The sequence below is a fragment of the Trichechus manatus genome, unplaced genomic scaffold (genome assembly GCF_000243295.1).
Source record: "Trichechus manatus latirostris isolate Lorelei unplaced genomic scaffold, TriManLat1.0 scaffold00218, whole genome shotgun sequence".
In the NCBI taxonomy this organism is placed as follows: domain Eukaryota; kingdom Metazoa; phylum Chordata; class Mammalia; order Sirenia; family Trichechidae; genus Trichechus; species Trichechus manatus.
Genome location: NW_004444154.1, coordinates 3,573,849 through 3,600,621, shown reverse-complemented (window position 1 = coordinate 3,600,621; position 26,773 = coordinate 3,573,849). Strand labels below are relative to the sequence as shown.

Below are 26,773 nucleotides of genomic sequence, written 5' to 3'. Positions count from 1 at the left end.
GGTGTAATTATTCCTCATTCTATGTCCATACCTTGTCAAAAAAGAGAATCCACTTCTACACCTGTAAATTCTGGGTTAGCTTTGTGACTTGATTTGCCCAAGAGAATTCTTAAAAAGGTGAGGGGTGCCAGTTTTGAACCTAGGCTCAACAGTACTTGCATGTATCTGCTCTCTGTTTTCTCTTAGACCCCAGTACCACCACGTGAAGAAGTCCAGGCCAGTGTGCTAGAGGATGCAAGATAAGTCATCCCACATGAGATGATTCTAGATCAGCCAGGCCCCAGCCAAACTGGTAGCTGATCACAGTTTCATGTGTGAGCCTAACAGAGACCACAAAACTATCCTACAGACCCCAGTTGAAATTGACAATCTGCGTAATTGTGAGCAAAATAAATATTTTGTTAAGTCATAACTTTTTTTTAAAGTTTATTATGCAGCAATAGATAACAGTCTTTTTGAGCACTAATTTAAAAAAATACTGTTTGATATAATATAGTATAGTAGAGTATAGTATAGTTGTCATGGATTGAATTGTGTCCCCCCAAAATATCTGTCAACTTGGCTATTTCATGATTCCCAGTATTGTGTGATTGTCCACCATTTTGTGATCTGTTGTGATTTTCCTATGTGTTGTAAATCCTGTCTCTATGATGTTGATGAGACGGGATTTAGCAGCAGTTATGTTAATGAGGCAGGATTCAGTCTACAAGATTGGGTTGTGTCTTGAGCCAATCTGTTTTAAGATATAAAAGAGAGAAGCAAGCAGAGAGACAGGAGGACCTCCTACCACCAAGAAACAAGAGCCAGGAGAATAGCATGTCCTTTGGACCCCGGATTCCTGTGCTGAGAAGCTCCTCGACCAGGGGAAGATAGATGACAAAGACCTTCCTCCAGAGCCCTCCCCTAGAGCTGAGGCCCTGAATTTGTACTTGTAGCCTAGTAGACTGTGAGAGAATAAATTTCTCATTGTTAAAGCTATACACTTGTGGTATTTCTGTTATAGCAGCACTAGATGACTAAGTCAATAGTAGAGTATTTGTATAGTATAGTACAGTACAACATAACACAATACAACACAGTATAATACAATATAATACAATGGGGCAGTGGTGCTTCAGTGATATAATGTTCACCTCCAATGCTGGACACCTGGGTTCAATTTCTGGCCACTGCACCTCATGTGCAGCCATCACTCTTCTGTCACTGCAGGCTTGTGTGTTGCTATGATGCTGAACATGTTTCAGCAGAGCTTCCAGATGAAGATGGACTGCAGAGAAGTTCTGGATATCTACTCAAAAAAAAAAAAAAAACAGCCAATGAAAATCCTATGAATCACAATGCTCCAATCTGCAACTGATCATGGGGATGATGCAGGCCTTGACAAATTTCCTTCCATTGTGTATGGGATCACCATGAGTCAGGGATCAACTCAACAGCAGCTAAGAGCATAGATTATTAATCGCACTGCTAACACCCTAGGCTCTCTCCAGCTAAATTCTAAAATGATCAGCAACGCCGTCCTAGATGGCAGCAGAGCTCAGAAGGAAATCCTAGATTTGTGTCATTCAAATGAAAAAATATACTTCTCTTTTGTACAAACAAAGAATGATTAGTTTCAGCCAAGTCAGCTCAGTGAGAGGAATAAGAAGCAGATCCAGTAAGAAGGAGACATCCCTTTACACCAAAGTGTACCGATGAATTAACACAATGAAATTTCTTTGGAGATAATTGTCAGAGTTGTGTGGCTCACCCACTAATACCAACATGAAAGACTGGATGGGAAGTCGGTTCCTTACTCAAGCCAAGTGACCGTTTAGAGAGCTGGATGTGTATTGCTGGGAGGATGGGCGATATAGAAAATGGCATTTGGCACCTGCCTCAAGAAGTCCTCTGCTAGCAACAGAGAGGAGACATGAGGGTGCATTAAGAAGAACCTGTAATAAGATACTCTGAAAAGGCATTTCTGGGTGGGCCAGAAATGGACCCTACAGAAGGTAGGTAGACAGAGTGGTCTTGAGAAGGAGTTTACCCAAAAGAGTAGCAAGCAGGAATAAGGTGATCGCAACAGATGGGAGGACTAGTGGGAAGTGAGGATCTGAGAGTTAAATAGTAAGTGGTTGAAAAGATGAGTTGTTATCAAGATTTAAAAAAAAAAAATTAAAGGTGGAAATGAGAGAAATTATGTAGGAAATACAAACAATCCCCTGTACTAGCTTAAATGTTGTTGTTAGGTACCGTTGAGTCGGTTCCGACTCATAGCGACCCTATGTACAACAAAACAAAACAAAACACTTCCCGGTCCTGCTCCATCCTCACAATCATCGTCATGCTTGAGCCCATTGTTGCAGCCATTGAGTCAATCCATCTTGTTGAGGGTCTTCCTCTTTTTCACTGACCCTCTACTTTACCAAGCATGATGTCCTTCTCCAGGGACTGGTCCCTCCTGATAAAATGAGAGACAGGGGAGTAAATTATAACATGTCGAAAGTATGTGAGACAAAGTCTCACCATCTCATTTCCAAGGAGCATTCTGGCTGTACTTCTTCCAAGGCAGATTTGTTCATTCTTTTGTCAGTCCGTGGTATAGTCAATTTTCTTCACCAACACCATACTTCAAAGGCATCAATTCTTCGGGCTTCCTTATTCATTGCCCAGCTTTCGCATGCATATGAGGCATTTGAAAACACCATGGCTTGGGTGGCTAAGTGTCCTCTAAAAATTCATGTATATCTGGAACCTGTCAAAATAACATTATTGGAAAGAGGGTCTTTGCAGATGTAATCAAGTTAAGACGAGGTCACACTAGATCAGGCTGGGCCCTAAATCTAATATGATGGATGTCCTTCTAAGAAGAGGGATACTTGGAAATAAAGACATAGATACACAGAGGGAAGAAAGCTGTGTGATGATGGAGACAGAGATTGGAGTGATGCAGCCACAAACCAAGGAACTTCAAGCATTGACAGCAATCACCAGAAAAGGAAAACAGTTTCCCTAGAGCTTTAAGAAGGAGTAGGGCCCTGTTAACATCTTGAGTAGTAGTTTCTAGTCTCCAGAACTGTGATTGAGTACATTTCAGTCATTTTAAGCCACCCAGTTTGTGGTAATTTGTTACTGCAGTCCTAGGAACTACCCCCCCCCAAGCCACACCGTCCCCCCCAAAAAAAACCATGGCATGACAGAGTCAACCACATTCAAAGAACACCTGGTCCAAACTAAAATCTAAAGGTTATAAGAGACCTTTTTTCTCCATTAGGTCTTCTTTCTTCTATCCCATCCAGGAAGAACCCAAAACAGCAATTAGGGATTGGAGGAGAAAAGGAATGAAAAAGAGAGAAGCAAGCCAAAGACCTTCCCATCATTGTAGGCTTTCTGATTTAAGTTATGCCTAAGATTTGAAAGGGAGAAACTTTTCAAATAGGTTGAGTAATGTAGAGTTTTGATATCAGATTGACGAAATATTTCAAGTATCCTCAAAAATGCACTATTTTTAATGACTTGAAAGTCTTTTTTTTTTTTTACTCTTAAGGCATTTATTTATTAAACGTTCTCTGCCAAGATTTCACATTAGCTTAAAAATTAATTCAGTCTTTACATTTCTCTACTGATACCTTCTCCAGCAACCACGTGGTGAGCCCCATGGTCAACCTCTTTGTTCTCTAGGTGAGCCAACTACATGTTAATACTGCTCTGCTACAAGGTAAAAGCTCCTAACTCAAACTTATGGAAAAAGGAGTGAGACTTCTGCAAAGTGCACTTTAAGAAGAGGTACTTTTTGCTTATGAAAAGAAACCAGTGAGTCCTCTAAGAATCACAAAAGGGAGTATTTTACAGTTAAGCACACGATTTGGAGTGAAGAATTCAGATGTTGCTCTGCTGGTCCAGGCCGCTAATACTCTTCTTGTTCCTCCCATGGGCCCCCTTCATCAGGTATAACAAAGCCTTCATCTGTGGCATAGAGAATGTCCACAATCCTTTGCAATACAGGGTCGTTTTCCCCTTCATTCTCCTGGCAAATCAATTCAATGTTCCTTAGCTTTCCAAAGTAGAAATCTCTCTCCTTCTCCAAATCTTCAACGGTAACCTTCAATACATTGACCTGCTGCATCAATTCGGCTACTTCGTCATCCGCATTGCCCACACCAGGATTCTTTCTCACCACACCCGGGCCAGCCTTGGAAGCTGCAGTAGTTCTCTGTGTTGAAATGGGCCTCTGTGGGGCTGCACTGCTAGTGCTGACAGGTTTCTTCGGTTTACTCAGAGCTGGAGCACCAAGGAAAGGAGCCATTGCAGTTTCTTCACCTTGTCTGGCAGCTACAGGGTCATAGTCTTTTCCATCGTAGTTTGCATCAAAAAATTTCTTGAACCACTGAACAAATTCAAAATTGTCCTGAAACTTTCCTTTTACTAATTTGTCCACTGGAATTATTTTGTCAACACCCATTCTCTTAAAACCTGCTTGTAGTATTTTAAAGTTCTGGATGTACTCATGTTCTAGTTTAGCTTGGAATTTCACTTTCTTCAAGGCAATGGAGCCAGGGAACAGTATGTCCATAAACTGACAATAGGCAGCCCCTAAGCACAACTGTTCGATCTTTGTCAGATTCAACTGCAGAGACTCATTGATCCAAGCCAGCATGTCATGTCGACTTAGGTTATCGCTGGTACCTGACTTCGAGTATACGTTCACTGCCATCTTCGTCTCTTGCCTGAACTGTGTCCAGTGCCAGTACCCGGTTCCGACTTCGTCTCATTCAAACCGCTGAAAGTCTTTTTTTTTGGTAGTACTATCCAAGTTTGGAGCCCTGGTGGCACAGTGGTGAAGAGCTTGGCTGCTAACCAAAAGGTTGGCAGTTCGAATCCACCATCAGTGCTCCTTGGAAACCCTATGGGGCAGGTCAACTCTGCCCTACAGGGTTGCTATGAGTCAGAATTGACTCGATGACAATGAGTTTTTAATGACGCAAGGTTGGGCAAAAACAACACAAGAGAATTTCTTTGGAACACTTTGGTGATAAAGAATAAAATGGCATAGGACCAAGTCCAGCTCATGCAATAAATAAGCTTTGTTGTTTCATTTGTACATAAATCAAGTTTATTTTTTAACTGTCTTTAGAAGATCATCTTTAATGACAACAATAATGCAATTACCATACAGAATATTACTTTATTCAACCAACAAATTGCTGATCTACTGTATGTTGGAAATGCAAAAATTAAATATTTCTTCCAGTGACTCCATTCTAGTTGGTATATTAAGGAGACTTGGTAGCACAATGGTTAAGCTCTTGGCTGCTAACAGGAAGGTTGATAGTTTGAACCCACCAAGCACCTCCACGACAGAAGGACCTGGGGATCTGCTCCTGTAAAGCCTTTGGTCTAGTAATTCCTAATGGGCAGTTCTAGTCTGTTACATGGGGTTGCTATGAGTTGAAAATCTACTTGACAGCACATAACAACAAGCTGATATATTATTATTTTTCCACATACTCAAAAAAATTTTTGTGACAAACTAATTTTGTTGTTATTCTGTTGCTGCAATATCTGTGCACAAAGAATACACTCCATTTGGACATCCCATCATTTTGACGATAATTTATTCACCTATTTATTCAATCAACTGAAATTGATTGCCTATTTACTGGGGAAAAAAAAAATGTGATTGACACTGGAAATAAAAGGTAAAAGCCGCAGTCTCAGCCTCCACTAACAGTTCATAGCATGATAAAGAAGATATAAAAGAAAAAAAATGAATTCAGATAATGAAGCAAAATAAGTACTGGGTACTTAGAAACACAGTGGAGACTGCCTGTCTAAACTCAGTTGGCCTGGGAGAAGGGGACCTTCCTGAGATAAATACTGAAGAATGAACAAAAATGTTTTAAGCAGAACCAGGAAAAGGGAGTTCTCTGCTCCACAATTAACTGAAAAGTTGGAGGTTTGAGTGAACCCAGAGGCATCTAGGAAGAAAGACCTGATGATCTACTTCCTAAAAATCAGACATTGAAAACCCTGTGAAGTACAGTTCTACTCTGACACACATAGGGTCACAATGAGTCAGATTCAACTCTAAGGCAACTCACAGCAGTGGTAAGGAAAGAAGAAAATGAGTGAAGCCATTCACTTGTCTCAGACTGGCTGCCAAGAAGAGTATTTGAGTTCAAATTATAGATGATGAGAATAAAGAGATAAGTGCCCAAACTTCAAGAGTCTTATTCTGAAGGCAGTGCGGAGCAGAGCAGTGTCAAGGTCAGCTCTCATGTTTGCATGTTCTTGAGTAAATGTTCAAATGAATCTCAAAGGGTTTCCCTACCTAATAGTCTCCCAGGCTTAAGCTGCATGCCCTGAGGGGCACATGTCTTAAGTCTCTCCTCTGGGTGGTCAGGGACAGCCCTTCCCTAAGATACAGGCTCTCAGGTTGCCATAGTTTTAGTCCTTAAAAGTACAATCAGCAATTTTGAGGAGAAGAACTAAAGAATGAGGCTATGAGATTGATAATCATCTGCCCTTTTTCTATTTTCTCTCTTTTATAATTGCTTTGGGAACTTTTATTTTCTTTTAGTTTTGAGAGAGCAGGAAAGATTTAGTGGAAAAGAAGAGAAAAGAGACTAACTGAAGAGGACATGAAAGAACCAACAAAAAATTCTAACCTAAGAAAAAGTTAATAAAAGGAGGGAGCTAGCACTGCAAGAAGAGAAGAAAAACAAGCTAGAAAGAAGTGATAGATAGTAACTGAGATTTGGCAAGTAATTAGCATGACTTTTGGGGCCAGGTGGGTGGCAGAAAGAAGAGAATGAAGAAAGCAAGCAAAAGAAGGATTAATATAGGAATATAACTATAATGGTGATAAAGAGCATTTTATTACAATATATTATTAATTTATATTGCATTATTTAATACTTGGCCAAAGACACATATAGCACTTAGATGCTGTCTCTGTGGTTGTAACTACTGTAACATTAATGGGAAATCAGAGAATTTATATTTTTTATTATACCCACTAGGTGCAAATGAACAGTGGAGTGGATGAAGAGTGTTTGCTAGTGCACAAGTGGCCAGTGCTGATATGGAACAGCCCTCTTTCTTAAAGCTTCTTTTATAGTTACACACAAGGACTTCTCAGCAAATGTGTATTATCGAGGGCAAAGTGATAAGCATAAACCCACAAAGTAAATGAATTTAAAACTAATGAGTAAAACTTCAGACTTACGAAGACTCATGACTTGCATTTCTAATCATGGCTGTAGAAAGCTCTTCTCACGTACATAAAAAGAAGTAAGATTACATGAGGGAGGCTTCTTCCTGCTTCCTCATGATTCAGTAGTTTGATCTAGTGTAGAATTTCTCAACTGCAGCACTATTAACATTTGGGGCAGGATGAATTCTTTGTTGTGGGGGCCACTCTGTGCATTGTAGGATGTTTAGCAGCATTCCTGGCCCTCCCCACTAGATGCCAATAGCATTGCAACCAAAAATGTCTCCATACACTGCCAAATGTCCTCTGGAGGGCAAAGTCACCGCTGGTTGAGAACTACAAGGCTAGTGGATACGGCAATAATTGAGGATGCATCAGACAGCAGATCTAATTCCATCATTAACTACTTATGTGACTTGAGGCAAGCCATTTTTGTTTCACTCCATTTCCTAATGCCTAGTTCCTTTTTACAGTACCAGGATGAGTTAGGTCTGAGTCTTAGAGAAGGGAAAAGGGTGATGAGAGGATTCTGGAATCAAGTCAAACCTGGAGAGATGTTTGTCTACAGTAGGCATTGATGTGATGAGGTTGGTAAAGACCAGAATCATAGATATGTATAAAAGTTATAGCTAGGCAGGTGGTTGTCATTATCAAGACAAAGAGCCAAGCGAGTATGGAAATGGAGAAATGAAAAGCAAGACTGATGGCAGTGGGATCAGAAGCAGAGTGGAACTGGATTCAAGGAGGGAGAGTGGAGAATGATATGATTTCTGAAGGGCTAAGGCTGGAGTGGTACACACGTTCCAGAGCAGCCGGCTTATGCAGGACTTGGTGCTGGCTCTTAGGGCCAATATGGCAGCCAGATGGCGACAGAGATAGGAGAATGTTCACACATACTGTCTAAGATGTCTCCATTTAATTTCATGTGTCGTTTCAACAAGTATTTATTAAACTTAAAGCGCTGTCCTGGGTACTTAGTTACCTTGGTGCATTTATTTAATATTTCTGATGTGGTCCTCTTGTTTGCAAAAACTGAACATAATACCTTTTGGGTAATTTAATGTATATCAATGAGCTCAAACAAAGCTTAAATCATGGTAGTTTTTAACAAAGGTAGATTCTTTCCTTTCCTTTATTTTTTTTTTTCTTTTTGGCAAACACAAAGATGAAAAACTTATAATACTTTCTTCTGTTAGCTTATATGGGGGGGCGTGGGTAGAGGGAAGTAGAAAAGAAATAGTTACTGAGTACTTTCATGACACATAGTGCATCCAATCCTCATAAACTTCTATGAAGTAAATGTGTCTATCTTGTTTGAACAGATAAGGAAAATGAGATTCAGAGACAGCAAATAACTTACCTAATACTAATATGAATAATTAAGTGAGCTGAAAGTCACACCTAGATTGGTGACCCCCAGAGTCCATGCTCTTCTACTCACAATGTATCTCTACTCTCTAAAACCTATCCTGGTAGAATCAAATGAGTTAATGTCATTTGCAAAGGATAAACGCACTAGAAAATACAAGACAGCGCTATTTCAAAGTTAGGAATAGAAAAACACACCTGACACTTGGGAACCAAGCTGGTATTCCAAATATATCAGAATTTTAAAGGAAGTAACTCCTTCGGGCATACTAGAAAACAACAACAACAGCAAGAAACAACAAAAACCTGTGCAATTCTGTCAGTTGTGGGATTCCAAAATCAAGAAGTGAAAAAAGTATCAAATATTTGGAAATCCTTCAACTTTTGGAAAGGAGTTGGCAAGACTTTTTAAATGCAGACACTCATTCCAACTTTGCTAATGGAAGAATGTGAAATATTCACAATAGTGATTTTCTTTATTTAAAATGTACTGAGTCATTTCTGAACCCATAATACATTCACAGGTATCCTAGCCAATCATTCCTTCTAATAGGCAAAGTTGTTATTTATTTATTAAGAATGAGAGAAATGTACTTGTATGGCCAGGACAGGTAGTGACTAGCAAAAGGAAATTTTGCTTCATCATAGTTACTGTAATATGCCATTTTCTGAAAATGCCTTTTCTCTTTACCCCAGAACAACCAAAAATTTTTAAAAAAATGAAAAAAATGATTGGTGAGCCCTTCTTGCATTAAAATATTTGAAGATGCTCATATGTCACAAGCCAAATGTTTGGTCTTTCCTCTCATTGTCTTCCTGGGGTATAAGGAAAAACTGAACGAATGTTAACAGTTGCTTATAATTGCACTATTTCAAATTGCCATATCTTAGTCTTTGACATTCTATCAGTGTCATGCATTGGAGAAAAATGCTCCTTAATAGGGTACTATTTAAAATAAGAAGCCACCATCTTGTCATTATCACCAGCACAATGGAAAGGCTCACTGGAGTCAGCCATCCAAGCCATGATGAGGATTGAAGTTAATTACATCACCTTAGACAATAAGTTGGTCTTTGTAGTTCCAGTTATCTCTGAGCACAGTTGGCTCCATTTTTTTGTTGTTATGTAATGTCCCATTAATCAAAGTTACATTTGTTCCCTGCCATGTGATTCATCATCCTCTCCCCCTAAAACGACTTCCATTTTCCAGGACTCAAGATAAACCACTAATTTAAAGTGGCACTGGACAACCTTGGCTATCATAATAGCACAGCTTGAATGAGAAGGGTCAATGGCAGCACACACTGACTCCAGGAGCTTTAGTAGATTCAAGTTATCCCCAGGGTTTGGGTTCAGGGACCAGGACAGAGATCAGGTGTGACAATTACAGCATGAACTCTAGAACTGGAGCTGAAGTTACATTTGCCTTCGGTATTTTTAAGTTCCTATTCCTTCTGAAAAGATAACAAAGTCAAGAGTGTGGACAGGGAGCGAAGTGTACTGGAAAAACCACTGGACTAAGTGTGGGGAAAAATTCATCTAACTTTTGCTTTAAAGAAAATATCCGCGTGACCTTGAGTAAGTCATTTCATCACTCTGGGTCTCCGTTTCTTCATCAGGAAAAGTGAAGGATTTAGAGCAAGTGATACATCTGATTTTTTTTCCCCCTGAACTCTGATTTGCTTGAATTTGAAAATTGGCATGGGGAAGACTCCTTTTGATTAAATATCAACAAAAGTATCATATGGAGCATTTTGAAATGTGTGTAAAAATAAAAAATGATATTTAGGAGGAAAAATGATTTCTGTTCCTAGCTGTGAAGTGTGGGTCTCCCCTGATTGATTCCAGACTTCAGCATTCAGTAGGATGGGTCCTATAGGAAAAAGTGTTAGCATTATGATAGCCAATGTTTATTTTGTTTTCATCTTCTGCTAATCCTAATTTTTTCAATCATCTGTAAATTCCTCTTAACTCTGTGTTTAATTATTTTGTGCAACTTAGCTGCCTGCTGAAGAAGCGGCTTTTACGATTCCCTCCAAGGTATTTCTGGTGTTTGGGTAGAAGGACCCATTATGTAACACAAGTAACCAACCCAAAAAGGAAATTTCCAGAGATTTGTGGACTATTGATGGAAAACTGAGAATTATAGACCAATCTTTATTTTACCAAGTTAATACTGAATATAAATATGCTACCTGGAGTATTTTTTTTATTAATCACATTAATCTTTATCCTTGAGATGAGGCAGTATGTATGTATTACACCAAGTATCACCCCCCACCCCCTTCCCTGTGCTGATATAGTTCATATGTTATAATATATGGCATTTTACATTGTTATTATGTTTCTTTTTCCCTGTTAGTGAACTTCTTGAAGACAGGGTCTGATTTTCATATATTTGAAAACTCAGTGTCTAGCATAATCCCTGGGCAGAATATTTAATAAATGTTCCTGGTAAAAAACGTTGCCTTGTGCATACAGGAGTATATATTTTCCACCCTGAAATCCCCGTTAGCTCTTTTGTGGATCTCAGAAGTGCTAGCAACTTAATTTTAGGGAAATAATGATAGCTACATTCACATATTGTCTAAGATGTGATTGTTGTTGTTGTTAGGTTCTGGTTCTGATGTAGCGACCTTATGTGCAACAGAACGAAACACTGCCCCATCCTATGCCATGCTCACAATCACTGTAATGCTTCAGCCCATTGTTGCAGCCACTGTGTCAATCCATCTCATTGACGGTCTTCCTCTTTTGCACTGACCCTGTACTTTACCAAGCATGGTGTCCTCCAGGGACCGATCCCTCCTGACAACATGTCCAAAGTATGTAAGACATAGTCTCCTTATCTGTGCTTTCTAAGGAGCATTCTGTTTGTACTTCTTCCAAGACAGATTTGTTCGTTCTTTTGGAAGTCCATGGTATATTCAATATTATTCTCCAACACCACAATTCAAAGGCATCAATTCTTCTTTGTCTTCTTTATTCATCATCCAGCTTTCACATTCATAGAAAGGCAATTGAAAACACCAAGGCTTGAGTAAGGCGTACCTTGGTCTTCAAGGTGACATCTTTGCTTTTCAGCAGAGGTATTATGCAGCAGATTTGCCCAATGCAATGCGTTTTTTGATCTCTTAACTGCTGCTTCCATAGGTGCTGCTTGTGGATCTAAGGAAAATGAAATCCTTGACAATTTCAATCTTTTATCCATTTATCATGATGTACTTACTGGTCCAGATGTAAGGATTTTTGTTTTCTTTATGTTCAGGTGTAATTCATACTGAAGGCTGTGGTCTTTGATCTTCATCAGTAAGTTCTTCAAGTCCTCTTCACTTTCAGCAAGCAAGGTTATGTTATCTGCGTAATGCAGGTTGTTAATGAGTCTTCCTCCAATCCTGATGCCCCATTCTTTTTCATATAGTCTAGCTTCTCAGATTATTTGCTCAGCATACAGATTGAGCAGGTATAGTGAAAGGATACAACCATGACACACAGCTTTCTTGACTTTAAAAGACTCAGTATCCCCTTGTTCTGTTCAAATGACTGTCTCTTGATCTATGTACAAGTTCCTCATGAGCACAGTTAAGTGTTCTGGACTTCCGATTCTTCCCAACGTTATCCATAATTTGTTATGATCCACACAGTCGACTGCATTTGCACAGTCAATAAAACACAGGTAAACATCTTTCTGGTGTTCTCTGTTTTCAACCAGGATCCTCCTGACATCAGCAATGATATCCCTGGTTTCACCTCCTCTTCTGAATCTAGCCTGAATTTCTAGCAGTTCCCTGTCGATATACTGCTGCAGCAGCTTTTGAATGATCTTCAGTAAAATTTTAGTTGCATGTGATATTGATATTGTTCGATAATTTCCGCATTTGGTTGAATCACCTTTCTTGAGAATAGGCATAAATAGCGATCTCTTCCAGTCATTTGGCCAGGTAGCTGTCTTCCAAATTTCTTGGCATAGACAAGTGAGCACTTCCATCTGCATCCATTTGTTGAAACATCTCAATTGATATTCTGTCAGTTCCTGGAGCCTTATTTTTCACCAATGCCTTCAGTGCAGCTTGGACATCTTCCTTCGGTACCGTCTGTTTGGTTTCTAATCATATGCTACCTCTTGAAATGGTTGAACATTGACAGATTTTTTTTGGTATAATGACTCTGTGTATTCCTTCTATCTTCTTTTGATGCTTCCTATGTCGTTTAATATTTTCCCCATAGAATCCTTCATTATTGCAACTTGAGGCTTGAATTTTTTCTCCAGTTCTTTCAGCTTGAGAAATGCTGAGCCTGTTCTTCCCTTTTTGGTTTTCTATCTCCAGCTCTTTGCGCATGTAGTTGTAATACTTTACTTTGTCTTCTTGAGCTGCTGTTTGAAATCTTCTGTTCAGTTCTCTTACTTCATCATTTCTTCCTTTTGCTTTAACTACTTGACATTCAAGAACAAGTTTCAGAGTCTCTTCTGACGTCCATTTTGGTCTTTTCTTTCTTTCCTGTCTTTTTAATGACCTCCTGCTTTTTTCATGTGTGATGTCCTTGATGTCATTACACAACTTGTCTGGTCTTTGCTCATTAGTGTTCAAAGTGTCAAACTTATTCTTAAGATGGGTTCTAAATTCAATTGGGATATACTCAAGGTCATACTTTGGCTCTCGCGAACTTGTTCTAATTTTCCCCAGTTTCAACTTGAACTTGCATATGAGCAATTGATGGTCTGTTCTGCATTTGCCCCAGCCTTGTCCTGATTGATGATATTGAGGTTTTCCATCGTCTCTTTTCACAGAAGTAGTTGATTTAATTCCTATGTATTCCATCTGGCAAAGTCCATGTGTATAGTCCCATTTATGTTGGTGAAAAAAAGTATTTACAATGAAGAAGTTGTTCGTCTTGCAAAATTCTTTCTTGTGATCTCTGACATCGTTTCTGTCACCAAGGCCATATTTTCTAACTATCAATCCTTCTTCTTTATTTCCAACTTTTGTATTCCAATCACCAGTAATTATCATGTATCCTGATTGCATGTTTGATCAATTTCAGACTGCATAAACTGTTAAAAATCTTCAATGTCTTCATATTTAGCCTTAGTGATTGGTGAGTAAATTTGAATAATAGTCCTATTAACTGGTCTTTCTTGTAGGCATATGGATATTATCCTACCACTGACAGCATTGTACTTCAGGATAGATCCTGAAATGTTCTTTTTGATAATGAATGCAATGCCATTCCTCTTCAAGTTGTCATTCCGGGCATAGTAGACCATATGATTGTCCAATTCAAAATGGCCAATACCAGTCCATTTCAACTCACTAACACCTGAGATATTGATGTTTATGTGTTCCGATTCACTGTAGACACTCTCCAGTTTTCCTTGATTCATATTTTGTACTTTCCACGTTCCGATTATTAATGGATGTTTGCAGCTGTTTCTTCTCGTTTTCAGTCATGCCACGTCAGCAAATGAATGTCCAGAAAGCTTGACTCCATCCACGTCATTAAGGTGTTGTAGGAACCATAAATACACTATTACTAATCTTGGTAGCAGTTGTGCAGAACACGTGTTTCCACTTTCCTTTCATAGATTATAAAACTTAACCCATAACCCCATTACCTTCAAGTTGATTCTGACTTATAGCGACCCTGTAGGACAGAGTAGAACTGCCCCATAGGGTTCCAAGACTGTAAATCTTTACAGAAGCAGACTACCACATTTTTCTCCTGCAGAGCAGCTGGTGAATTTAAACTGCCGACATTTTAGGTAGCCAAGCATAGAAAGGATTAATTACGTGCATTTAATCATATATCCATTAGACAGTGGAGCTGAAAACCAAACCCAGGATTTGGGTTCCCATTGCCTATGAACTTTCTATTACTTAGTGCTTCCTATAGCACATTAACTGATGGACTTTTAATTACTTGGAACTATGAATTTAATCTATATGAGGGTCTTAGAAAATTACTAGACATGTCTCTTGTTTATAACCAGAATATCACGTACCATAAGATCTTAAGTTAAGAGTTGTTTAAGATAAAATGGAACATGGGGGATATTTAGACCTAATAAGAATAGGCTGTGGTGGCATTTAAAAAACAATTTGTACCTTCATATAGACCAGTGCTGCTCAAACAGGAGCAATTTGTTGCCTCACAAGATGGTTGGCAATGTCGGGAGGTATTTTAATTTGTCACATCTGTGAAGATGCTACTGAAACCTAGTACATAGAAGTCAGAGATGCTGCTAAACATGTTGTAACGCACAGGAGAGATCCCAACAAGAAATAAGCATCTGGACCAAAATGTCAATAGTGAAAATGTTGAAAAACCCTGATTTAGACATGCAATAATTAATTGTTGTTGTTGCTAGCTGCTGTTGAGTCAACTCCAACTCATGTTGACCTCATGCACAACAGAATGAAACATTGCCCAGTCCTGCGTCATTCTCACAATCACCATCATGTTTGAGGTCATCATTGCGATTATTGTGTCTATCTATTCCACCAAAAGGTCTCCCATATGCTTTGTGGTCCTCTTCTACACCAAACTTGATGTCTTTCTCCAGCAATTCATCCATCCTGATGATGTGACCAAAGCAAGCAAGTCATACAATGTTCTAACAATTAATTAGAAAATGTATTTGGAAAAATGGACCATTCATTAACAAAAAAATCTATAAAGAATGTGGAAACAAATATAATAAATACACAGAAACCTTTTTTGAATAAAATAATACAGTATTACCCTAGGACATGTGTAGACAAATAAAACATGGAAATAAAAACAGCTCATTCTAGGATGGAGAGACATAATAATGTAAAATGCCAACATTCCGTAAATTAATAACCACAGCTAATGAGACACCATAAAACGAGTTTTCTGAAATAATAGAATAGCTTGAGGTAGAAGTATGTGTGGTAGCAGGAAAGTTACTATGATAGGAGCAGAGAGAACAAAAGATAGTGGCACCAGAATCCATAGGACCATGTAGCTCATAGTAAGAACTTTAATTCTCCTCTTAGTGAGAGACAATAACACTAGAATATTTGAGAAGATTTGATTTAAATATTTTTAAAGGCTCAGTCATGCAGCTACATGGAAAACAGTTTGTGTATGTATCTTGGGAAATGATGGCTGATTAGGGATGAAACAAAGAAACAACTACGATGCTATTGTAATGTAATAGGTGACCTAAACTATGGTGGTGTTTGTACTTAGGTGTCTTAATTTACTATTGTTGTAACAGAAATATCACAAATGGGCAGCTTTGAGGAATAGAATTTATTTTCTCACAGTTCAGGAGGCTAAGAATCTGAATTCAGGCTACTGGCTCTAGAGAAAGACTCTCTTTCTGTTGGCTCTGGGGGAAAATCTTTGTCTCTTTTAGCTTCTATAGTCCAAGTGTTCTTGGGATCTTGCACATAGCATCTATCTTTTCCTGTCTGTACTTGTATCTATGTCTAATCCACTCTTTTTTATAACTCAGAAATGATTATGTGTAGGAATATAGGGGTTAACATTCCAACACATACTTTTCAGGGGCACAATTCAACCCATAGCAGGTGATGACCATGAAGTTTATGGAAATTGATCACTGAAGAGCTGTCAGAGGATAAAGCTAATAGCATTTGCTTTGAGATAGAGTGTGTATAAATGTTGAAAGAGAAATGTGTCAAGGCTATTTTCAAGTTTGGTCCTAAATACTTGCAAGTTTGAAGTTGTCATTTACTAAGATGTAGATAACCAGGAGAGGAACAAATGTGACTATTGTTGGAAACAACAACTGGGTTTTGAAATATTAAATTTGAGATACCTACTACACATTGGATAGACCTTATAGATCATTAGATACACGAATCTGAAATTCAGGAGAAAAGCAAAGACTTGAGATATACACTTTGGAGTCATCAGGGTAATGTTGGTACATGAAATAATTCAATTGACAAGATTATGTTGTTGTTATGTGCTGTTCAGTTGGTTCTGACTCAGGAAACCTATGCAGAACAGAACAAAACACTGCCTAGTCTTGCACTATCCTTACAATTGTTGCTTGTTTGAGCCCATTGGTGAAGCCACTGTATCAATCCATCTTGTAGAGGATCTTCCTATTTTTCACTGATCCTCTACCTTCCCAAGTATGGATATCATCCTACAGGGACTGGCCCCTGCTGATATCATGAACAAAGTGGGTGAAACCAAGTGTTGCCATCTTCACATCTACAGCATTCTGGCTGTAACTTTTCCAAGACAGACTTGTTCCTTCCTCTGATAGTCCATGGTATATTCAATATTCTTCACCAACGCCATAATATAAAGGCATAAATTCTTCTTCTGTCTCCCTTATTCATTGCCCAGGTTTTTCATGCATACAAGGTTATTGAAAATATTATGGCTTGGGTCAAGCACACCTTAGTCTTCAAGCTGGCATTTTTGCTTTTCAACACTTTAAAGAGGTCTTTTGCAGCAGATTTCCCCAGTGCAATAAATCATTTAATTTCTTGACTGCTGCTTCCATGGGCAGTGATTGTGGATCCAAGTAAAATGAAATACTTGACAACTTCAATACTTTCTCCATTTATCATGATGTTGCTAATCAGTCCAGTTGTGAGGATTTTTTTTTTTTTTTTTTTAATGCTGAGGTGTAATCCATACTGAAAACCGCAGTCTTTGATCTTCATCGGTAAGTGGTTCAAGTCCTCTTCACTTTCAGCAAGCAAGGTTGTGTCATCTGCATATGGAAAGTTGTTAATGAGGCTTCCACCAATCCTGATGCCACGTTCTTCTTCATATGGTCCAGCTTCTCACATTACTTGCTCAGCATATAGGTTGAATAAGTATGGTGAAGTTATATAACCCTCACTCACACCTTTCCTGATTGTGAACCACACAGTATCCCCTTGTTCTGTTCGAATGACTGCCTGTAAGCCTATGTACAGCTTCCTTGTGAGCAAAATTAACTGTTCTGGAATTCCTACTCATATTCTTCCCAGTGTTATCCATAGTTTGTTATGATCCACACAGTCAAATGCCTTTGCCTAGTCAATAAAACACAGGTAACTATCTTTCAGGCATTTTCTGCATTCAGCCAAGATCCATCTGACATCAGCAATGATTCCTTGTCTTTGTTCCATGTCCTCTTCTGAATCTGGCTTGATGTTGATGCACTGCTGCAACCACTTTTGAATTATCTTCAGCAAAATTTTACTTACATATTATATTAATGATATTGTTCGATAATTTCTGTGTTCGGTTGGATCACCTTTCTTTGGAATGAACACAAATATGGATCTCTTCCAGTCTGTTCGTCGGGTAGCTATCTTCCAAATTTCTTGGCATAGATGACTAAGCACCTCCAGTGCTGCATCCCTTTGTTGAAACATCTCAAATGGTATTCTGTCTATACGTAGAGCTTGTTTTGTGCTAATGTCTTCAGTGCAACTTGGACTTCTTCCTTCAATACCATTGGTTTTTGATCATATGCTATCTCTGGAAATGGTTGAACATCAACCAATTCTTTTTGGTACAGTGACTCTGTATTCCTTTCATCTTCTTTTGATGCTTCTTGTGTCATTTATTATTTTCCTCTTTTTTTGCTGACCCTCTACTGTACCAAGCATTATGTCCTTCTCCAGGTGCTAGTCCCTCCTAATAATCTGTTCAAACTAAGTGAGACGAAGTCTTGCCATCTTTATGTCTAAAGAGTATGCTGGTTATACTTTTTCCAAGACAGATTTTTTCCTTCTTCTGGCAGTCCATGTTGTTGTAGTTGTTAGGTGCCATAAAATCAGTTTTGACTCATAGGGACCGTATGGACAACAGAACAAAGTACTGCTGGGTCCTGGGCCATCTTCACAATCACTGTTATGCTTGAATCCATTGTTGCAGCCGTTGTGTCAATCCATCTCGTTAAGGGTCTTCCTCTTTTTCTCAGACCTTCTACTTTACCAAGCATGATATCCTTCTCCAGGGCCTGATTCCTCCCGATAACACGTCCAAAGTATGTGAGACTAAGTCTCACCAATCTCAATTCTAAGGATCACTCTGGCTATACTTCTTCCAAGAGAGATCTCTTTGCTCTTTTCGCAGTCTGTGGTATATTCAGTATTCTTCGCCAACACCACAATTCGAAGGCTTCAATTCTTGATTCTTCTTCAGTCTTCCTTATTCATTGTCCAGCTTTCACATGCATATGAGGCAACTGAAAACACTAAGGGCTTGGATCATGTGCACCTTAGTCCTTAAAGTGACATCTTTGCTTTTTAACACTTTAAAGAGGTCTTTTACAGCAGATTTGCCCAATACAATGACTCGTTTGATTTCTTGACTGTTACTTCCACGGGCATTGTTTGTGGATCCAAGTAAAATGAAATCTTTATTTTCTTCAGTTATCATGATCTTGTTGACTGTTCTAGTTGTGAGGATTTTTTCTTTCTTTATTGTGATGTAAAATCCATACTGAAGGCTGTATTATTTGATCTTCATTTGTAAGTGCTCAAAGTCCTCTTCACTTTCAGCAAGCAAGCTGTGTCATCTACATATTGCAGGTTGTTAATGAGTCTTCTTCCAATCTTGATGCTGAGTTCTTCTTCATATAATACTGCTTCTCGGATTATTTGCTCAGCATAAAGATTGAATAAGAATGGTGAAATGATACAACTCTGGCATATACCTTTTCCGATATTAAACCACATAGTATGTGCTTGTTCTGTTCAAACGACTGCCAAAATAAAGTGGACTAGACAAATTAGAATAATGTGGTACAGAGATAGTAGAATAATGTGGTACAGAGATAGTAAAATAATGTCAATCTCTTTAAAATAAGCTATGCAAGATATATAAATATTAATTAAGATGAAAATATACACATAATGCCTGAAGTATAGAGAGAAAACTAGGATGAAAATAAGAAAAATGTTATCAGTATATTGGCCGTGAAATTATGGGAAATTTTAAAATTTTCATATGTACATTTCTGATGTTTGCAAATTTTGATAATCAGAATAAAATCTGATAAGTAATTTTATGTAACTTAACATGTAATGTATAATCAATGTTACATAATCTATTATTTATTGTGGCATTTTTATATCTACAAAGATATCTATGTCATTAACCTTGAGCAATTCAAACTGTGTTGTACTTAACGTGACATCCTTGTATTTTATGCATTAATAACTATCTCCTTAAGGGAGTATTTGCTCATATTTTGAGAAATGCCTTTTAGTGATGAAATTACTCTGAGGGAGTAAACACATAATGAAAGAATAGAAGTTCGTGTTGGATGCCGTCCACAAGTATTTGCCTACATCATCTACTCTAATCTTTCCAGTTCCTACTGCTAGAAAACTATTTCAATGAGAAACAATTGTTCTCTTTACATCCTTCACTCCAAAAAACAATTATTGCATTGTCAATATGTGACAAGAACCACTAGTTGTTAGTAACAAAACTGAAAAAGACTTACTCTCTGCCCTCAAAAGAGATACAAACCACAGACAATTCTAATGCAGCATGATAAGTGCTAGGATAGAAATATGCAGAAGATTGTTTTTAGAAAGGGCACGGACACATAAACAGAGTTTGGAATGGAGGGGAGGGGACCAGGAACATTTCTCTGAGGATATGATACCTGAAACATGAAAGACTAGTAGATATCAGGAAGTGATAAATGGTTAAAAAGAGAGAAAGAGGACACACAGAGACAAGATTAAGTACAGAGGCTCAGACGAGAGTCAGAATGTCTACACTGGGTTCAAAAGAGGAAAGGGAGAGTACCCTTCACAGTGGCACACTAGGGGAAAGGTAATGGGAGCAGCCCATTCTGCAATCAGAAAATAAAGGAATCAGTTCTGAACAATGTTAGTGTAAATAGTTGCTGCTGTTATTATTGAATTTTATTACCATATTAATGAGCTCCAAATTGGTACATATTAGTTGTTTATCTTTTAATAAACATGTATTCCTCATACAAGTTAAGTTAGAGAACTCTCAGTTTTACAGTTGGCCCATGACACACACTCAACTTCATGTATTCATTTTGAGAATAAATATGAACCTTGGATCAGAAGGGTAGGGAATATTAAGCTCTCTTTAGGCACAATTTGGACATCCAAGTCCTTTGGTATTACATATTTTGCATTAAAATTGTATATTTAATAGACCGATAGATTTCTTTACATTAGTGTAAATAAACATTATAAATTAAATCATAATCATGTCGAAGTTCAGTATGTTGTTGTTATTAGGGTCCATCATGTTGGTTCTGACTCATAGTGACCCTATGTACAACAGAACAAAACACTGCCCAGTACTGTGCTATTCTCACAATCCTTGAGCCCATTGTTGCAGCCACTGTGTCAAGCCATCTCACTGAGGGTCTTCCTATTTTTCGCTGACCCTCTACGTTACCAAGCATGATGACCCTCTCCCGGGACTGCTTCCTCCTGATAACACGTCCAAAGTATGTGAGACTAGTCTCACCATCCTTGCTTCTAAGGAGCATTTTGGCTGTACTATTTCCAAGACAGATTTGTTCTTTCTTTAGGCAGCCCATAGCATAGTCAATATTCTTCTCCAACACCACAATTCAATGGCTTCAATTCTTCTTTGGTCTTCCAAAGTATAGCAGATTGAAACTAAAGTTACAAGCCAGTATAGTTCTTATTTTTATGATGTTTAATAATAAATAACAGAAACAATTATGTAAAGTTCTAGATAAGTCACAGGCCATGAGGAGTAAAAGTATGCAAATGTGACATCCCAATGAGAGATCTGCATAAAGTACTCCAGATTAAGTGCATACCAGTTTAAAATCATGTGTGTGTGTGTGTGACTGTGTGTGTTTACACACTCACACTGAAAACTAAAGAGCACGTAACTAAATATTTAAGTGGCCATAAACATTGACAAGGGGAGCCCAGATGGCACAGTGGTTAAGAGCAACAGCTGCTAACCAAAATGTCGGCAGTTCAAATCCACAGCCACTCCTTGGAAACCCTATGGGGAAGTTCTACTCTGCCCTAAAGGGTCTCTATGAGTCAGAATCAACTCAGTGGCAATGGTATAGACATTGGCGATATGCAAGGTTTATCATTTGGAATACTGCTTTAGTAAGATTTCTTTAAGGGCAAAAGTGGTTCAGTGGTAGAACTCTTGCCTTTGATTCCCGACCAATATACCCATGTGCAGACACCACCTGTCTGTCAGTAGAGGCTTGCATGTAGCTATGGTGTTCAACAGGTTTCAGCAGAGCTTCTAGACAACTGAGACAGAAAAGGAACAAAGATCTGGTGATCTACTTCCAAAAATCAGCCAGTGAAAACCCTGTGGATCACAATGGTCTGATCCTCAATTGATCTTGTATCCCCAGCACTGGCAGTGTTTCCTTCTGTCATGCACTGGGTCACTGTGAATCAAGGGACAACTCTTTGTAGCTAACAACAACAAGATTTCACTAGGTTATGCTGTGCTTATAAACAAGAACAACCGCTATGTATCAGTGCTTTCTAACAGTCAAAGTTTATTTCTTTTCTGTATTGCAAGTAAGGGGCTACAGACCACTGTGACTTTCCTTGGAGCCTCTTTTCACCCTATAACTCAGATTTTAAGGTCAGTCCTTAACTCATCCTCATCATGGAAAACATCTAAACCGTGCACAGGCTCTTAAGGCTTCTGTTTGGATATCAAGAGATCACTTCTTTTGTCTTTCCATTGGCCCTAGCTGGTCATAGAGCCAAGCTTGATGTCAATGGCATGCAGCCATTTACTAGAGAGATGCTACATAATAACATTTGTGATTGAAAATTCTCTTACAGGATGAGAGGAAAAAAAATAAAACAATTTACCACAGTCATGTTACTGTGACCAAAAGAGTAGGTCTCTTACTTACCTCTCTACCCTTGCAGATGCTCCCCCTCTTTCTGATACCCTCCTGCCCTTTGATACCTAGTTACTCCTACAAAGCTCCCTCAGCTGCGTCTCTCTCAATCTTACTTCCCTGAAGGAGCTTCTCCCTTCTAAGTCCTTTCATAAAGTTTTTTTTTTTTCCTAAGCCTCTATTACAAAAGCAATTATGAATTGCCATGATTTTGTGTTTGTTTATTTTCTCTTACCTATGCTAGACTGTGAACTATTCAAGGCTGAAACTAGAGAATATTTTCTTTGTTTCCTGAGTACTGACACTGTAAGTGCTTAGTGAATATTTGATGAATTAATAAGAGAAAACTCTCAAGAAGCTCTTCAAAGTTGGTCATGCATTGCTTATTTGATAACATTCTCTTCCCTCTGTCCTTCCCTCCATTTTTTTCTAAGTTTAACACAAATCGTTTGAGTACCTTCTATTTGTTTAACAAAGTTTATGAATAAAGACATATCTATGAATATAGTATTATTTGTATCATTCAGGGACTCACAGTTTAATGCAAGACAGAAATACTCGAACATAGAGTTGGATGAAATTTAATAAATAATGCTAGATTTATAAGACCAACTTGAAATTGAAATATGACAGCCTCGATATCTTACCAGTAATTCAGATGAAGGACTTTCTGTATTTCAATTCAATAATTTTAGAATGTCAAGGGGAATTCTAAACAAATTACCTTTGTGTCAAAAGTCTTCTTTGGCCATGTTTTATGGTTGACTCACTTGCTTTTATAGTCAGACAACTGTTCTTAGTGGCTCATACAAGACAATGATTTCCTCATAAGTCTTTACCTTTATATTTTTCAAACTGACTTGTTGACTTTAAAACTACTCCTGGCTTATTATTATCAAAACATTAATCAAATCACAATTATCATCTTGACCCCAAAATATTACACTTTTCACCAGTTGGTAGATTGTTAATTAAATAATAATTCAAACTATAAATGTTAACAATATACCGTTTGACAAGAGGGCTCATTTGGATATGGTTAAAATAAGAACTAGGCACTTGAATTCAAGTACTTTTTGTTTGATATCAGGAGAAGAAGTAGAAATGCTTCTTCTAGACAACCGAAGTTCTGTGAAAACAAAAAGCGCCTTTGTAGTAACACAATTTTTGGCATAATGAAATATCTACAAAATTTGGCATTCTGTTCAGAACAGACATATCCACTAGGGAAAAAGTAAAGAGCTAATCTTCACTCTTGTAACAGAGTTTTATCTTTCCTTTAAAACAGGCCTTTTCCATGATGTAGTTAGATTGGGCATGTGGCTTGAAGAGTTATTTGATAATATAATAATACAACATCTGAGATGCTTTTAAGGGAAACAATGAGCTCAGTTCTATGAAAATATTAAATTACTGTCTTGGGAGAAAATTCCACTCTTTCTTTCACTCTTTTAACTCTTTCTCATTCTAGAAAGAATTTTGTGTGAATTCTGTGTGTCATTCTTCAGAAGAAAACTTAAAAAATCGCCACCTCCCAGAGATGGTTAATGAAATTGTGAGGAGCCTGGAAACGGGCCATATGAAGAATGCATTAGCTACCTATTTCTGCATAACAAATTACTCCAACACACAGAGGTTTGAAACAATAATAAGCATTAACTACTTCACAAAATCAAGACTCAAAGTCAAAAACAGCTTAGCTGGGCTCTCTGAATGCATGGCAGCCCTCTAGACTTCATTTCTTTTGTCAACTTGCAGGGACCTACTTGACCAATCATGTCTAAGGGACGTGCAGGTGGCATTGATCTGGGCACAGCCTACTCCTGTGTGGGTGTCTTCAAGCATTGAAAATTGGAGATAATTGCAAATGATCATGGCAATAAAACCACCCCATGTTATGTTGCTTTTATTGATACAGAACAATTGATCAGTGATGTCACAAAGAATTAAGTTGCAATGAATCTAACATGGTTTTTGATGCCAAATCTCTGATTGGACAAAGATTTAATGATGCTGTTGTCCAGTGTGATATGAAGCATTCATAGTGATGAATGATGTAGGTAGGCCCAAGGTCCAAGTAAAATATAAGGGAGAGATCAGAAGTTTTTATCCAGAGGAGGTGTCACCTATTGTTCTGATAAAGATGAAGGAAATTGCAGAAGCCTACCTTGGGAAGACTGTTACCAATGTTGTTGTCATTGTACCAGCCTACTTTAATGACTCTTTGCATCAGGCTATCAAAGATGCTGGAACCATTGCCAGCCTCAATGTACTCAGAATTATCAATGATCCAACTGTTGCTGCTATTGCTTATGGCTTAAACAAAAAGTGTGGTGCTGAAAGAAATGTGCTGATCTTTGACTTAGAAGGTGGCACCTTTTATGTGGCAATTCTCACTATTAAAGATGGAATTTGTAATGTCAAATCTACAGCTGAAGACACCCACTTAGGTGGAGAAGACTTTGACAACCGAATGGTCAACCATTTTATTGCCAAGTTCAAGCTCAAGTATAAGAAAGATATCAGTGAAAACAAAGGGGCTATCTATTGCCTCCTCACTACTTGTGAATGCGCAAGGCACACTCTCTTCTAGCACACAAGCCAGTATTGATATTGATTCTCTCTGTGAAGTAATCAACTTCTATACCTCCATTACCCCTGTGTGATTTGAGGAATTGAATTCTGACCTGTTCCGTGGCACCCTGGACCCTGTGGAAAAAGCCCTTAGGGATGCCAAGCTAGATGCGTCATCCACGGCATTGTCCTGGTGGGTGGTTCTGCCCATATTCCCAAGATTCAGAAACTTCTTCAGGATTTATTCAATGGAAAATAACTGAACAAGAGCATCAACCATGATGAGAGTGTTGCATACAGTGCAGCTGTCCAGGCAGCCATCTTATCTAGAGAAAAATCTGAAAATATTCAAGATTTGCTATTCTTGGGTGTCACTCCTCTTTCTCTTGGTATTGAAACTGCCAGTGGAGAGATGACTGTCATCAAGCACAATACTACCATTCCTACCAAGCAGATGTAGACCTTTACAACCTACTCTAAAAACCAGCCTGGTGTACTTATTCAGGTTTATGAAGCTGAGCATGCCATTACCAAGGATAACAACCTTCTTGGCAAGCTTGAACTCACTGGCATATCTCCTGCACCATGTAGTGTTCCTCAGATTGAAGTCACTTTTGATATTGATGCTAATGATATCCTCAATGTTTCGTCTGTAGATAAGAGTACTGGAAAAGAGAACAAGATTACCGTCACTAATGACAAGGGCTGCTTGAGTAAAGAAGACACTGAGTGTATGGTCCAAGAAGCTGAGAAATACAAAGCTGAATATGGGACAGAGGGACAAGGGATCCTTTAAGAATTCTCTTCAATCCGGTTCATTTAACATGAAAGCAACAGTTGAAGATGAAAAAATTCAAAGCAAGATAATGATGAAGACAAACAGAAGATTCTTGACAAATGTAATGAAATTATCAACTGCCTTGATAAGAGTCAGACAGCAGAGAAGGAAGAATTTGAACATCAGTAGAAAGAGTTGGAGAAAGTCTGCAACCCCATCAAACAGAGACAAATGTCAATCCTGAAACCATAAGCATCAAATGAAGAGATAAAGAACTCAGCCAAGCATCAACAGGAATAAGAAACTGACAGAAAACAGAGAGCGAGGAGAGATACATGCAGAGGTCCCCTATTAGCTAACACAGTACAGATCTGCCATCTTGTACTCCATCAGAGATCCACAAACAGGAAAGCAGATTTGCAGAGCTCCTAGCAGGAGACAGAACAACCAGTAACCAGTGATATATGCTTTCCCACCCCCACCATTCATTACACCCACTTGGCCTTCTCTGGCTCCTTGTGGACATAATCTCTTGTCCAGGAAGCACTGGCTTCACCCCTGTGCCACTTGGATTCCACCTACCCACACTGGCCGGCTCCCTGAGTGCCGTTTGTTGGCTGCTGGTGTTGATTTTTTCCTCTTCTTTTGGTTTCTTCTATACCTTTCACCACCACCCCCTCCTTTCTCTAAAATACCTGGCTCTGTGTGCCATCTTTGCTTCTCCCTGAAAGGCTGTGAAAAGCCATTGACTATGGAACTGCTTCCCAGCCCATGCCATCACACTGGTGGAATCCCTGGAGCTTTTTGTTTACTTGTTTTGATTTATTTGTCTGTTTTCTTTTTCTTTTCTCAGTTTGGGAGCCCCTTCTAGCTGGGCAGTACAGCTCAGCTTGGAAGATATTCCCTCAGGATACATAGCCACATAGTGGGATCCTTGTGCGCACTTCTTTTATCTTGTTTTTTTTTTTTTTTTTTTTTTTGGGG

General features: G+C 38.5%; 2 pseudogenes; one reads left to right on the top strand and one right to left on the bottom strand.

Annotated features, from left to right (window-relative positions):
* Positions 1-3,683: 3,683 nt before the first annotated feature.
* LOC101354724 (microtubule-associated protein RP/EB family member 1 pseudogene) lies at positions 3,684-4,696 on the bottom strand (annotated as a pseudogene).
* Positions 4,697-20,775: 16,079 nt separating this feature from the next.
* Positions 20,776-26,773, top strand: part of LOC101355491 (heat shock cognate 71 kDa protein pseudogene) — a 6,375-nt pseudogene continuing 377 nt past the window's right edge.